This window comes from Cyprinodon tularosa, unplaced genomic scaffold (assembly GCF_016077235.1).
Source record: "Cyprinodon tularosa strain WSP-4 unplaced genomic scaffold, ASM1607723v1 ctg419, whole genome shotgun sequence".
In the NCBI taxonomy this organism is placed as follows: domain Eukaryota; kingdom Metazoa; phylum Chordata; class Actinopteri; order Cyprinodontiformes; family Cyprinodontidae; genus Cyprinodon; species Cyprinodon tularosa.
In genome coordinates, this window is record NW_024039140.1 from 949,492 (window position 1) to 963,047 (window position 13,556).

The 13,556-nt window shown below is 37.2% G+C and overlaps 2 long non-coding RNA genes across 2 annotated transcripts; both read right to left on the reverse strand.

Moving 5' to 3' along the window:
* Positions 1-5,414: 5,414 nt before the first annotated feature.
* Positions 5,415-7,094, reverse strand: LOC119792426. Its single transcript, XR_005281991.1, has 3 exons — positions 6,993-7,094; positions 5,890-6,067; positions 5,415-5,575 (listed from the first exon to the last, which is right to left on the reverse strand). It is a non-coding gene; the product is annotated as an uncharacterized LOC119792426 (long non-coding RNA).
* Positions 7,095-7,655: 561 nt separating this feature from the next.
* Positions 7,656-8,373, reverse strand: LOC119792412. Its single transcript, XR_005281989.1, has 3 exons — positions 8,304-8,373; positions 8,054-8,229; positions 7,656-7,793 (listed from the first exon to the last, which is right to left on the reverse strand). It is a non-coding gene; the product is annotated as an uncharacterized LOC119792412 (long non-coding RNA).
* Positions 8,374-13,556: the final 5,183 nt, after the last annotated feature.

Sequence of the window (13,556 nt, forward strand, 5' to 3'; positions counted from 1 at the left end):
AGCTCGCAGCAGTGACCCAGACTGACACAGCTTATTGGCAGCAGGTTGGTCGAGATCTGGTCCGCGATCCACTAATCCGTGACCTCTGTAATAAACACTTGATCAGGATTTGATCAAATTAAACACAAGGACATCCTGTATGAACTTGCAAGTGGATGGGTTATTGTGAACTGGATCAATATGAATACTGGAAAAACTTTAACTAAAGGGAGGAAAACTGGATTTATTCTCTCTGGTGGGGCAGTGCACATTACCCCAGATGCTGTTTTCACTTTTTGGCACCTGGGATTTTGCACTGTTATTTGTTTTCAAGTACTTAAAATAGATGTAAGTCTCCACTAACTTAACACTGTTAAAATTGAGGCTCTAACCTGCAATCTGCCCTTTAAAAGTAGGAGCGTGTGGGTTCATTGCAGAACAATATCTGTTGTTTATGATCTCCCAGCCTTTACTAGATCTGTGTAAAAATACATGTGAAGATAAAAATGCACAAAATGTTTAATAATAATGATAATAATAAATAAATTATTAGCCATAATTCAACAAAAGAATGGCCTCTATTTTTGGAAAGATTTCCCTATTTAGTGTTCATGAAATCCTTATAAACAACTCCGATCTTCTCAAAAAAGTTCAGGCTTAGGTTGATTTAAGCTCTGTAAACTACATCCACTAACACTTTCTGGAAGATCCTGTGGTGTTCCCAAGAAAAAATGGATGTACTTGTCCTCCAAAAAGTTATGCCCTATCATCGGTTCTCTATTGAGAAAGTATCTCCTAGAATGCACCCAAGAGACACACTAAACAAATCTGAATCTGAACTGTCTCAAAGGAGCAGCATCTTTATCCCTAAACTGTTGAAAGGACTCCATATCTGTGTTCCATCTCTAAGGAAGAGCCATAAAGAAGTCATTTTCTGTTTTTTTGTTTTCAGGTTTATTTTTATGTGTATAGGTGAGAGTTAGATTATATCACATATTCTGTTAAACTGAAGACCTTGCCTTCTGTTTCTTTTGCTCTTCATATTAATGTTTTTGTGCCTTATATCTACAGTCGAAATTTTGTCTGCTCCTAATCAAAAGCTAAAACCTGCACCCTGTGACAACAAAACCCTCCCAAGTATGAACAAAAACAATGAGTCTTTGATCCAATTTTAGGTAAGGCAGAAAATATTTATTTAACCACCTTGAATTGTGTTTATAATTCATAAGGAGACGTTAATTACATGAAAGATATCAGGTTAGGTCAGTAGGTTCTACTCATCTATTATCAGGCAAAAGGACACTGGTACAAATAATGTTATGCAGTTTGCATTTATGATAATCAGATGAAAGTTATTTACATTTTTACTATCATTAGGAAAACATATATAAAAATCCCAAGGTTTAAAACAGATTTCCAGGCAAAGATCATATTTATCAACTAGGGACCAGGTGTAATATCTCCTGCATCCTTTATTTGAACCTCTATGTCTATTGGGAGGCCCCGTCTTTGCAGCTCTCCTTTGATCTAGAGCAGGAAACACATATAATCAGCCCCACTTCATAAAAAGAGAAAGTCACACAGAATAAAACTTAACTGCATTTACATGTTAAAACTCTACAAACTACAAAGATAGCAAACCAAAGCATGAAACATAAAAAAAACTAATTAGTTTATTACATAAACAGTCGAATCTGTGAAAGAAAAAATAAAGAGAATCATCATTAAAATCAGTCAAATAGATTACTGACCAGTTCTATGATAGTTGCAGAATCATGCTCCAGTGATAGTGTAGTCAAAATCTTTGCATTCAGAGCCAGGATATAATCTGGAAGCACAGAGAGTCAACATTATTATTTCACCACTTAACTGGCCACACCAAAACCACCAAAAGATATTTTGAAACTGGATTTGAAACTGGATTCCAAGTGACAGTCCGCTCAATAGCTCCTCAGGGTCCAACCAAGTCTTAACCTGTCCGCCCTCCAACAAGTCTTTTCCTTTGCATAAACCCACACCGACTGGATTCTTGGAGGAAAGTTTTCTTCACTATCTCCCGGTTCACCAGTACATTGAGTTTCCTGAATCCTACCCCCGCTGATCTTATCAATAAACCTGTTAAAACTTTGACCCTGGTTCTCTGAGTGGTTTACTGCATATGGGTCAGATCCCTCAAGAAAATTTTGAAAGCTGTAAGAGCTAAAATCACACCATTAGGGTCCCTTGACTGTGCTTACAGTATGCAAACTAAATATGGCATAATCAGGCTTCATCAGCCTGTAATCAGGCTCATGATTTTTCATCTCTGTTAACTCCTTACGTAGCCTAATCCCCACTGCTGTTGTGATATGAGTGAAAAGCAAGCAACATAACAAGAAAAAACTATAGCTGTTGTTTATAATTTCAGTTCAACTCCTCATTTCTTTTTTGCTCTAGCAATGAGCAAAGTAGCCAGGTGGTAGATTCACCCTGACTTCACCCACAAAACCAACCAAACACAGGATAATTCAAGCAGTGAGTAAGTTAAAGATTCAGCTCGGCAGACGCTTGCTTATACTTTCTAAAGGTGGCAAAACACAGTTCCTTTAGTCTTAGTGAATGTGTAGAAAAAATGTAATTCAATTCAGTTTATCTATATAGTAAACTGGCATAAGCTAGACTGATATGTGTAATTAATTCTGAATTCTACAAGTATCCATTTGGAAATCCTCCTGCAGAATGTGTTTGCAAAAGGAACGGACTTTAAGTACAATTCTTCAAGCTAATTGGCTACCTGCCTCCCATGTTGTGTTTTAATAAATTTTACCAAAAATAATAAATGATACCAAAAAAGTCTCTTTCTTAAACAGCCATTTCAGGTCCTCGACATCTAGTTTCCTGCATCTTTTGAATGAGTTTCTGCTTCAATACACCTAAGTAAACCAATCAAGTCATTAGCAGGACTATATAAAACTTGACTGCATACCGAGAAGGTAACTCGTGCATTTGACAGATCTACAAGGTGCAGAACACCAGACCTCAAGGACTGTAACAGAGGAATCCTGCAGAACATCAACTTCTGTCACTTACATGGTTCTGGGGTCGGTGTGGCACTCGGGATTGCCGTAGTAGGTGTGAGCAGAGATGTAGCTGTAGGAGGCATCATAGTGGGGGGTGGTTGAGTCGTTACATTGAAGATGGGTCTAGATGGGCCTTTGGAGGGAGCAGTAGATTAGCAGGAATAAAATGAGCTAAGGAATAAGCAGATGAAACTTTAAAAAAAAAAACCTTTCCACTCACTCTCCCCAGTCGTTACAATAATGCATCGAAGATCTGACTGGTAAACAGAGTTGGAGGAACTGAGGAGGTAATTAAAAACAGCTTTTATATGAAACTGCTAATATAATCACTAATTGTTTCAGTTTAATAAAGTAAGAAAACTGAAATTTAGTTGTACTCAATCGGGTTTAACAGTTACAGTGCCAATTAATTGCACATACATCTCAAGGCACTTTACAGAGACAATTCAACCAGATCATACAGTCAGATCGTAAAAAGTTTGTGGAAAACCAGCTGACTGCATTGATTTGTTCACTCATGGGACACATTACTCCTGGATCAGCAAGTGTTGAAAGTCACTTCCATTTTATCGATGGGTCTGCAGCAGCATTCTAGATGCATAAAAAAGGGACATAGAAGCAATGATCCATAAATACTTTCTATCTTGGAAACAGTTACTTTTTTTAGGTAACTTGCCCAGCACTGCATACTTACATGCAAGTGATTTAAAAAGTTCATGGGTCCTTTGTATGTATCTTTTGTCTTCAGGCATAGTTTATTGTGTGGAAATAGCAAAACTGTATTTCTATTAGACCAGCTCCATTTATAGTACTACTTAATTATACATTTTGCCACTCTTTAGTTTAACTTTTTACTGCCCTTCCTCTGTGGCTTAATCAGAATACCTTAAAATTATAGCTCTAGTTTATGCTCTTAGATCCCATTCCTTTACCTTTTTCAATGGTCAACAGCAAGAACTTTAACCAGAGTCCTTAATGCTTCATGGATGTCATGATGAATGATGCTGGTCAAATTAGGCCTACAGACTGCCAGAAAAAAACTACAAAAATGTTGTGCAGGATGAAGCTCTCAGTTAAAAAAAACCCAAAATGTATGAAAGGGATTATATTTGCATATGTCACACAGAGTGAATACAACAAAATAATGTATTCTATAAACTTCCCCCACATTTTGGTTTATTGCTGGCAGGGACATAGCTACGGGCTCAGCTTTTACTCTACTTGTATATGTTCTATTTCATCTCTTTGAAAAGAAAACTCACTTGAAGCTTGTCTTCTTAACTGTTTCTTTACTTGGAGCCTTCTATGGAGATAGTTTACAATTATCTTTTCTAATATAGAAAATATTTATGGATAAACATCTATGCTCGTTTTGTATGTCAGCTTCGGTCTCTTTGAACGCCCAGTCAGCCTCAGTAGTTCCCATTCACAATGACCCTGGTACTGCAGGTTTCTTCCTGTTTAAAGGGAGTTTTTCCTCTTCACTGTCACTGCATGCATGCTTAGGGTGAGGGATTGCTGTAGAATTAACAAACTCTCAGTTTGCTGCTCATCCAGGAGCAGCAAACTGTAAAGTCAATGACTGGATAGAATCAGCCGGACTTTCTTACATACTGTAGAAGCTTTTAACCAATCCGCACATTTGATCTGATTGAAATATCTCTGTAAAGTACCTTCAAATAACATTTGTTGTGAAAGGATTTTATATAAATATATATAAAAAATATATATATTTATATATATATATATAAATAAACTGAATTGAACTTACTGCTATTCCTTTTAAATTATATGCACTTGTTGCTGTCAATTATCCTTAAATCTAGGTAATAAACTGAACTGTTATTATTCAACTGTTTATATTTAAGACAATTTTTAATCAATTAATGAAATGAGATAAAAACCAACTTTGCTTGAGCAACAAAGCAGAAAGTGTGGCTGCGTCCTCCATCACTCTCAGATGGTGTCCACGTTAGGGTAAAATTTCTTGATCCTAATGAACTTTTGGTTACACCACTTGGACCACTAAACAGGAGCTTGGTGATCCTTTGATGAATATGAGAGGCACAGATTGTTAGACAAATAAATCAAAGGTTCCAACTTTCACACATTACACTAATTAATGGTACTGGCTGATTTGTTTCTTTGAAATCATAATCCCTGTGCTCTGACTGCCACGGTTGCTTTATTTGGGATTTTTCACAGTTGTTTATTTTTAGGTTCAGTAAAAATGTCCACTGGAAATATGTTTCTTGAATATTTAACAGAATACATGTAACTAAACTGTTTAGGAATTCATTAGTACATCAAGCTAAATTAAATATTAAACAAATTTCCTGAGGTGTTGACAAAAACCCATCTGTAACTAGAGAACATTTTTGTGACAATCACTTACATAGCCGTGGTTGCTGCAACCTTGATGTTGATTTCCACAGTCTGAGAAACATTGGTGTAGATCTGAGCTCCATTTTCAGGTGTTGGAGGCAGGAACGTAGGCAGATACAGACCTTCAGTGCAGGATGGTACTGCAGGATCCACTGAATCAAATGATAAAATGGAACAAATTTAGCCAAGTTGACAGGAGCAGGTCATGGTGGTGACCAATTGGAAAACTTAAAAACTTAGAAGATTTAGAAGATTATTAAATGTAAATATATACAGTAAAGTGTATATATATATATATATATATATATATATATATATATATATATATATATATATATATATATATATGTGTGTGTGTGTGTGTGTGTGTGTGTGTGTGTGTGTGTATAAGAAGAAAAAAACAAACCTTTTCTAAATCACTGCAGCCCTAGCTGACTTAAAAGAAATTGATCAAACTGTGCTGTACCTCTGAAAACAAACTGGACTGGAATCTTGCTGATGGCATTGCTGGTATTTTTCACCTCCTCTGAACCACTGCTATTAGTCAGAGTGATGGTCTGTCTGGGAAAGTCCTCAATAATGAGCTGCACTGCATATGGACCTTCAGCACTGCTATTAGTGGGGCTGAATGACAGAGTACAAGACTGCAAGAGGACAAACAGGAGAAAAAAAGGATCAAAATTAAGACTCAGCCAGAGGATTATATATTTTACTTATTTTTCCTTATTTTCTTGTTGATAAAGTAAAGCATGATAGTGCTTCTCTGTGATCAGTTTATGGATTGGTAGAAGTTTGCAAGCAAATATGAAAATGACACAATTCTTTCTTACCCATTGTTCTCATATATAAAGGGCGTGTATATATATATATATATATATATATATGCATTGTAAAAAATAATGTTTGTTTGACCTCGTGCACACCAAATTAAAACAAAAAAAGTAAAGAAATCCATCTTTTTCCATTTTCATACATTTTTGAAAAGGCTCCAAGGGGGGCGCTAAGGAGTTGCATGTGGCTTGTCTACCCCTGATCTGCAGAAAGTACTGCCGAATCCATCCACCATCCAGATGATGATGAGTGAACCAAAGTGACTATCTTTTGCAGCGCCTCTTGGGCTTTTCTAAAAATGAATGGTCTCCCCAAGCTGATTCAAAGGTTGTGCATAGAGAACAATTTAGCAGAAGATTGTAATATGTTGCTGCGCCTGTTAATGTTTTTGTTAATAATAATTTATTACTAATATTTATTCTTCTTTTAGCTATTACAAATTTCCACATTTAATTAATTGTATGTCCAAGTAAAGGGAAATTGTACTGATAACATCAGTATCTTTCCTGTGCCATCTTTGAAATAAGTGATGTTTTTTTGTAATTGTTGTTAGGCAATTTATGTTTGTACTTCAGCCTCAACTCTTTTGTTCAAATTACCCAATTCACTTGAATGCATCTGCCTTGTGCTCATAATGTGTAAATCACTGGGAGATAATAATAAATCAAACATTTTTGTTAAGTTAGACTAATTTGTTTTTGAAACTGCAGTTTGTGTAATGCCAAAACTGATACTTACTGATGAAAGACTGAGGACAGACGGCGGTGTGCAGTTAATACACTCTGAACCAGCTGCATATCTGCATCTAATCTCATCTCCATTGGGATCAAAAATCAACAAGTTGATGTTTCTCTGACAGTTTGAAGGAGCTCTGAAAATGAAAACCAAATACCTGAGCTTCACATTTCCTCATTTCTTTTGCAGTCATTTGATGGCTTAGCTTAAAAATAAACCTGTCAGTCTAGTTCCCAGGGTTTCCACGGGTTTTTCACTTTTCTCATATTCTATTTCCTTTTTCCCTAATAGAAAAAGCTCAACAACATGATTTAAGTTTTATTAGTCAGCAGGCTCTTTTTACAGAACAAACCTATTTAAGAATTTCTCACTGATCTGTCTCAGCTCAGTTGTTTTAAATAAAATTGTGTTAAATTGCGTAACATTTAAAGTAAGCAATCAAAAATTGGAAAATTATTTTTTTTTTCAGGTTTTTATCACTTTTATGATCATTTGCTTCATTTAACTGTCTGCTCTTTTTTTGAGTCAATGATTCATAATGTTTTATCTGGATATGCTGATGAGGAACATAAAACAAAACGAGAAATCATTTAAAGAATTTGTTATCAAACACATTCCATTTCTAACTAGTTTAAACATTATAAAAGAAAAAAAAAGCAGAGTTACCGTAAAAGAGGGATGATGGTGGTCTGCGGTGAGGAGTTTGGTTTGTTGATATCAGAGCGGTTTCTCAAGTCAAAAAGCAACGGTATTAAAGATAATCTTACACCATTTCTGTTTTCTGTCCAATTTGCATTAGGAAACCTACAGTGGATGATAGGTTTTGCAATATTAAAGGGAAATAATAAAGCACATAAAACCAAATCCCAGAGGATCTACAAAATCCATTTTTTTTTCCATCAGCTAATTTTAACAGATATCTCTTCCTAAAAACAAAAACAAAAAAGACAGCAAAACCAAACAATATGAATGAATGTAACTGACATGTAGAAGTTTAGGAGATGAACTAGGCTTCAAAGTGTAAACATTGGAAAGTAGGTTTACATTTAATGTTAAAGACTTACAATTCATTGTATACAGTCTGATATGAAGTGTAGTAAGCCACAACATGTCCTCTCTGACACCACTCATCTCTGCTTTCATCAATTGCATGAGATGTAAGCCCAGTACAGTTTCCAGAACAATTTGAAGAGTTGAAGTACAGACATGAACTGTAGCCCAGCTTAAAATCATATGTTAGCTGTAGAATTAAAGAATACAGTGTGTAGATTATTTCACTTTCAAAAGAAACTTTGCAAAAGACATTTAACTTACTGAATAGAAACTTTGCTGATGGTCTCCAACATAATAAGTATAAACAATACCATAATAAGCAGTCTGTGCTCCACTGCCTAGCAGCAGCAGCGCAGACTGCAACATAGTGACTAATCGAAGGTCTCTGAAAAGGACTGAGGCATCAGAGACGAGTGAAATTATATTTAACAGACAGCCTCTATGGGTGTGTCCTGGAAGATTTAGAGATATGTCTTAGTAAAATGAAACAGAAGCTGGTATGAGAAAAATGTCTGATGGCTGAAAGATTACTTTCAAATGTGAAAAAAAGAGTTATGTGATTTGGAGTACAGTAGCTGCAACAATCATAAACCTCTAATTTATAGATAGGAAGTCATTTTGAGGGAATTATTTATAAACAGATTTTGAAACTTCGGCCATCATTTTTTATAATGCTTTCAAACCTTCCCCAAGTGTTGAAAAAAATGTGTTCACTCGCAGTCAGGTCCGTCCAGCTTCACAACAGACTTTAAACTCGCCCATCAGCACAGCCATATACTCTTGTCCACATTCCAGGTGAGCTGCTGTTCATCTCATACACACCTAGTGATGCTTCGATCTGATAAGAGCCCACACGATAAGTGATACCCATAAGAGGAGAGGGAGATATGGCTGTTTCTATTAATAACCCCTTGTGTAGCTAAGAACACGTTACGATATAAATAGATTTTCCTAAAATCTGCTACCTGTTGTATTTCGGCTGCATATGGAACAAAATGCAGGACTTTGTTGTAATTTATCACCATAATTAACACCGTTCTGTACCTCAACTCCCAACGGGACACGCAAACTTGTGTAAACAGACATCATCACATAAATGACACTCAACAGCTTCCATCATATGTATCACATGGCATTTTGTCTGAGCCTTTTAGAAAAGGCAATATCCCAAACTGTACTTTATTTTAGTTTCCTAAAAACACTCCTAAGATGGCACCATTATCCTTGGCCATGGTCACATGTCATACATACAGGCCATAGACCTGGCTTAACATTTCTTTTTCAGGTGAGTTGATCAGGGCTATGGCTTCTGACCTCTTCTTTTTGTCATCTGAGGAGGACAAAGACACCTGTGACCCCTGTTTCCATCCAGGGGGTTCCTGTTGACACTGTGGAGGAGTATAAGTACCTGGGAGTGTACTTTAACAATAAGTTGGACTGGACTAGAAACACCGAGGCGGTCTACAAAAAGGACCAAAGCCGACTATTCTTCCTGAGGAGGCTGAAGTCCTTTAACATCTGTGGGACAATGCTGAGGATGTTTTATGAGTCAGTTGTTGCTAGCATGCTCTTCTTTGCTGTCACATGCTGGGGCAGTGGGCTGAGGGTCACTGAAAACAACAGACTGAACAAACTGATCAAGAGGGCCGGTGATGTTGTGGGGGAGCAGCTGGACACCTTGACCACCGTGGCAGAGAGGAGGATGCTGTCCAGGTTTCAGTCCATCTTAGACAATTACTCACATCCTCTCCATGACCAGTGTTGGGCACGTTACTTTGAAAAAGTAATTAGTTATAGTTACTAGTTACTTCTCCCAAAAAGTAACTGAGTTACTAACTGAGTTACTCCACAATAAAAGTAACTAGTTAATAGTAAAAGTAACTATTGCGTTACTTTTGCGTTTCTCGCCCCCGTAAACCTCACCACCCAGCCCCCACCTTCTCGCCGTGTGTTTCCAAAGCCAGCTGAATAGAGCGGATGACAAAGACAAGAACCTGCAGAGAGTTTAGCATTTATTGCAATTCAACGTAAATGACATCAGGGGGGAACGCGATGTGAAGTTTTTTAACAGGGCATTCAGATCTGGTGAAATTAATAACTGGGGATGTCTAATTCTGAAATCCTGTGTGTTTGGGTTGTTATAGATACTGCAACATCTATCTATCTAGATGTATACTCTGCGTGTGACATAAGATATGGATCTCCATCCCTGCCACAAAGGCCATCAAATAATGTTTAAAATAAAAAATACAGTAGGTTGAAAAGTCAGAGTATCCATCCATCCATCCATCCATCCATCCATCCATCCATCCATCCATCCATCCATCCATCCATCCATCCATCCATCCATCCATCCATCCATCCATCCATCCATCCATCCATCCATCCATCCATCCATCCATCCATCCAGATTTCTCCCTTTCATTTGATCGTTCACGCTCTCCATAGTTCTCCTGTGGCGCGAGCACAGGGCGACTGTTGCGCGCCTTTAGCGAGCATGCGCGTTTCCTGTCGCTTGCGCGGTGAATCTTGCCGCCTGCGCTGTGCGGAGATGCAGAGGAAACCGTATATGATGGGGAAACGCAGCTCGACGTGACACTGGTATTTCCATCAGGAAAACGCTGTTTTGCTGCTGGATCCTCCTCACTCTCCATCTCTCTGTGTGTGCTGTACGTTAACACCCGCCAGCCGAAACACCCACCTACCCAACTGACAGACGGAATCTCACTATACATCAGCCATTCTCATCCTCCCCTCTCTCATGACAAGGCGCGCAGCTCTGGATGACCTAAAAAATAATCTTTAATATCTCTTAAACAAAAGTAGCACAAACAATATTTTTTTTCTGCACAAATCTGCACTAACGTTGCACTAACCATTCAGTCTATTTGCAGAGTTTTTTGACGTGGGTGGGGTGTCAGCTTCACGCAGCTGCGCACGAGTCCTATCATGAAAAAAGGTTAATTGTGCGACCTGAGTAACGCGCAGTAACGGGGTGTCTGCAATGGTAACTGCGTTATAGTTACAGTCAAAGTAATTAGTTAGATTACTCGTTACTAAAACAAGGTAACGGCGTTACTTTCAACGCCGTTAGTCCCATCACTGTCCATGACACACTGGTCCAGCAGACGAGCTCCTACCCAGATGCACCACGGAGCGCCACAGGAAATCATTCCTACCTGTGGTTATCAACCTATATACGGCCTCCCTCTAGTGATTCATTAAAGTATTTCTGATTCTGATACTGAAATATGCTTTTTCATTTGTTGAACACTTAAATAGGATTCTTCCTGGTCAAAATCACTTGCCTAGTTGGAACTGTTATCATAAATACATTTCTTAAATTACATTTGACATTTTAAAATGAAATTCAAAATGTCAAACAAAATGGTTCCAGTAAGAATATATATATATAAAATATATTTGCATGCTATTTAGATATGTGGTGGGTGCCGGTTATTTGTACTGACCTGCATGTGTATGTTGGGACGGGGCTGACAGGCTTGAAATGCAGGTGAGGCTGTGGTCAATTCTACTGTAATTGCAGTGTTTGAATGTAAAGTGTTGTTATACAACTTACAAGCATTAAAGTTTGTGACTTTCATTTTGAAAGGTGTATACTCTTTTATGTAGGAGGTCCCAGGTCCTGCTGCCTGGTTACAGAAAATAGTTACTTGAAAAATGGGCTGCCAGAATGTGATATTCTGTCCAAGTGTTTGCATAAATTACTACATGGTTGCTTTTCTACAAAAAAAGAAAAAATTTAGTTATTATTGCTTCTATCCATTCTCCATTATATTTGTTATCCTATTTATTACATGCAGAGCATGAAATTGCCACCACCCTCAAACCAAAAGCAGATAACTTTTGTGATCGTGGGTTAAACTGTCCCTACCTGCCAATAAAAATAATAACTGAACTTTATTGATCTCACACTGGAGAAATTTTACCTCTGCATTTAACCCAACCCCTTGGGGAGTAGTGAGCTGCCATTGTGTGGCGCCCATGGAGCAGTGTGGGGTTAAGGGTCTTTGCTCAGGGAACCAGAATGGAGGCTGTGGGGTTCAAACAGGATATTTGCAGCCTTCTTAGAGCACAAGTGCACTGCTCTAACCATTAGGCCAACACTCCCCACTTAAAACAATACACAACACTGAGCAAGTGCTGTGTTGCTGGCTAATCATGTAGCCTGTTGTTTTTTTTTAGCAATGCAATTGTACGTCTTACTTTTTGTCTTCCTAATTCTATTTTAAAACATGTTAAAATGTTTATTGCTGTAATAGAAAGAACAGAGTCAGGGATGAGATGGACCAGAGGCGAGCAGCAGAGACAATGCAGGTTCTGCACAGGTGAATAAAGAATAAAAGTAGCTGAGAAAAACAAAAATAAAGCATAATCATGGGTTAATAGTTAGGTTTAGGATAAATTCCACTGCAATTTTTACTCTTCCTAATGCTATTTAAAAAAAAAAATCTCATTCTTTTTTATGTTTATTGCCATTATAGAAAGATTAGGGTGAGGAAGCAGATGGACCAGAGGCCAATAGCAGGAAGAATGATGTTGGGTCTTTATATTAAGGAGAGATTATAATTTCATGAGAATATCTATTGCAGGGAGAAACCAGGCAGGTATTAGGAAAAGGCTTTCACAGATATTTTACAGGAAAGATGAAATTGAAAACGAGAGTGTCACTGAAAAATCTGTCCCCTCATTTTTGAAATTATGGTTAGGTTATGCTCCTGGGATTATGGTTTGAAATCTGTCAATTTCATTATGACCTCTGCCAAGGTTATGTTTGTACGAAGTGTTTGACTGCCTATGTGCAGGATAACTTCAAAAGTTATGGATGGATTTTATTGAAATTTCTATCAGGGGTGACATTTTGGTGATTATCCAGATCATAATATGGATGTAGAATTTTTTTTAAAGATTCTCTAACATTGTGATATATATGGCAGAACAAGCAGTGACTACTGACGACCTCAGCGTCGCACTCAAAAAGTCCAGAGGTATTTTATTGAAGACAAAAACACAAGAAAAGGGAATGTTGTTTGTTAACAGGATCAATTGAAAACTTATAAATAGATTTTATGGAATTTCATTACCAGAGGTCTGCCTCATGTCAAGGAACACTATTATTTTTTATAATATTTTTTATCTTTATTTGTTACACTTCATATATTGATGAGATCTTATGTCAGAAATGGGGGAACCCAAAAGTTTTGTTTGGAACCTCTCTTTACTGAGGGAACAATTTCTCCCCTTCCTCAATTATTGTTGTGGAAAAAACACAGCAAAGTCAATTAAAAGACAGAACATTTTTTTTTATTTACAGAGAGCTCTAGAATCTGATAAAATTAAGCAGTTACTTAAAACTAAAAGAACAATTGAAAGTTTATCAATAAGCAGATTAAAAAGATTTATCCTATTCATGAATGTACTGATTTTCTGATTGTACTGTAGTTCAAATCATATATATATCATATCAGGCCTACTGAAATTCATGACTTTTAT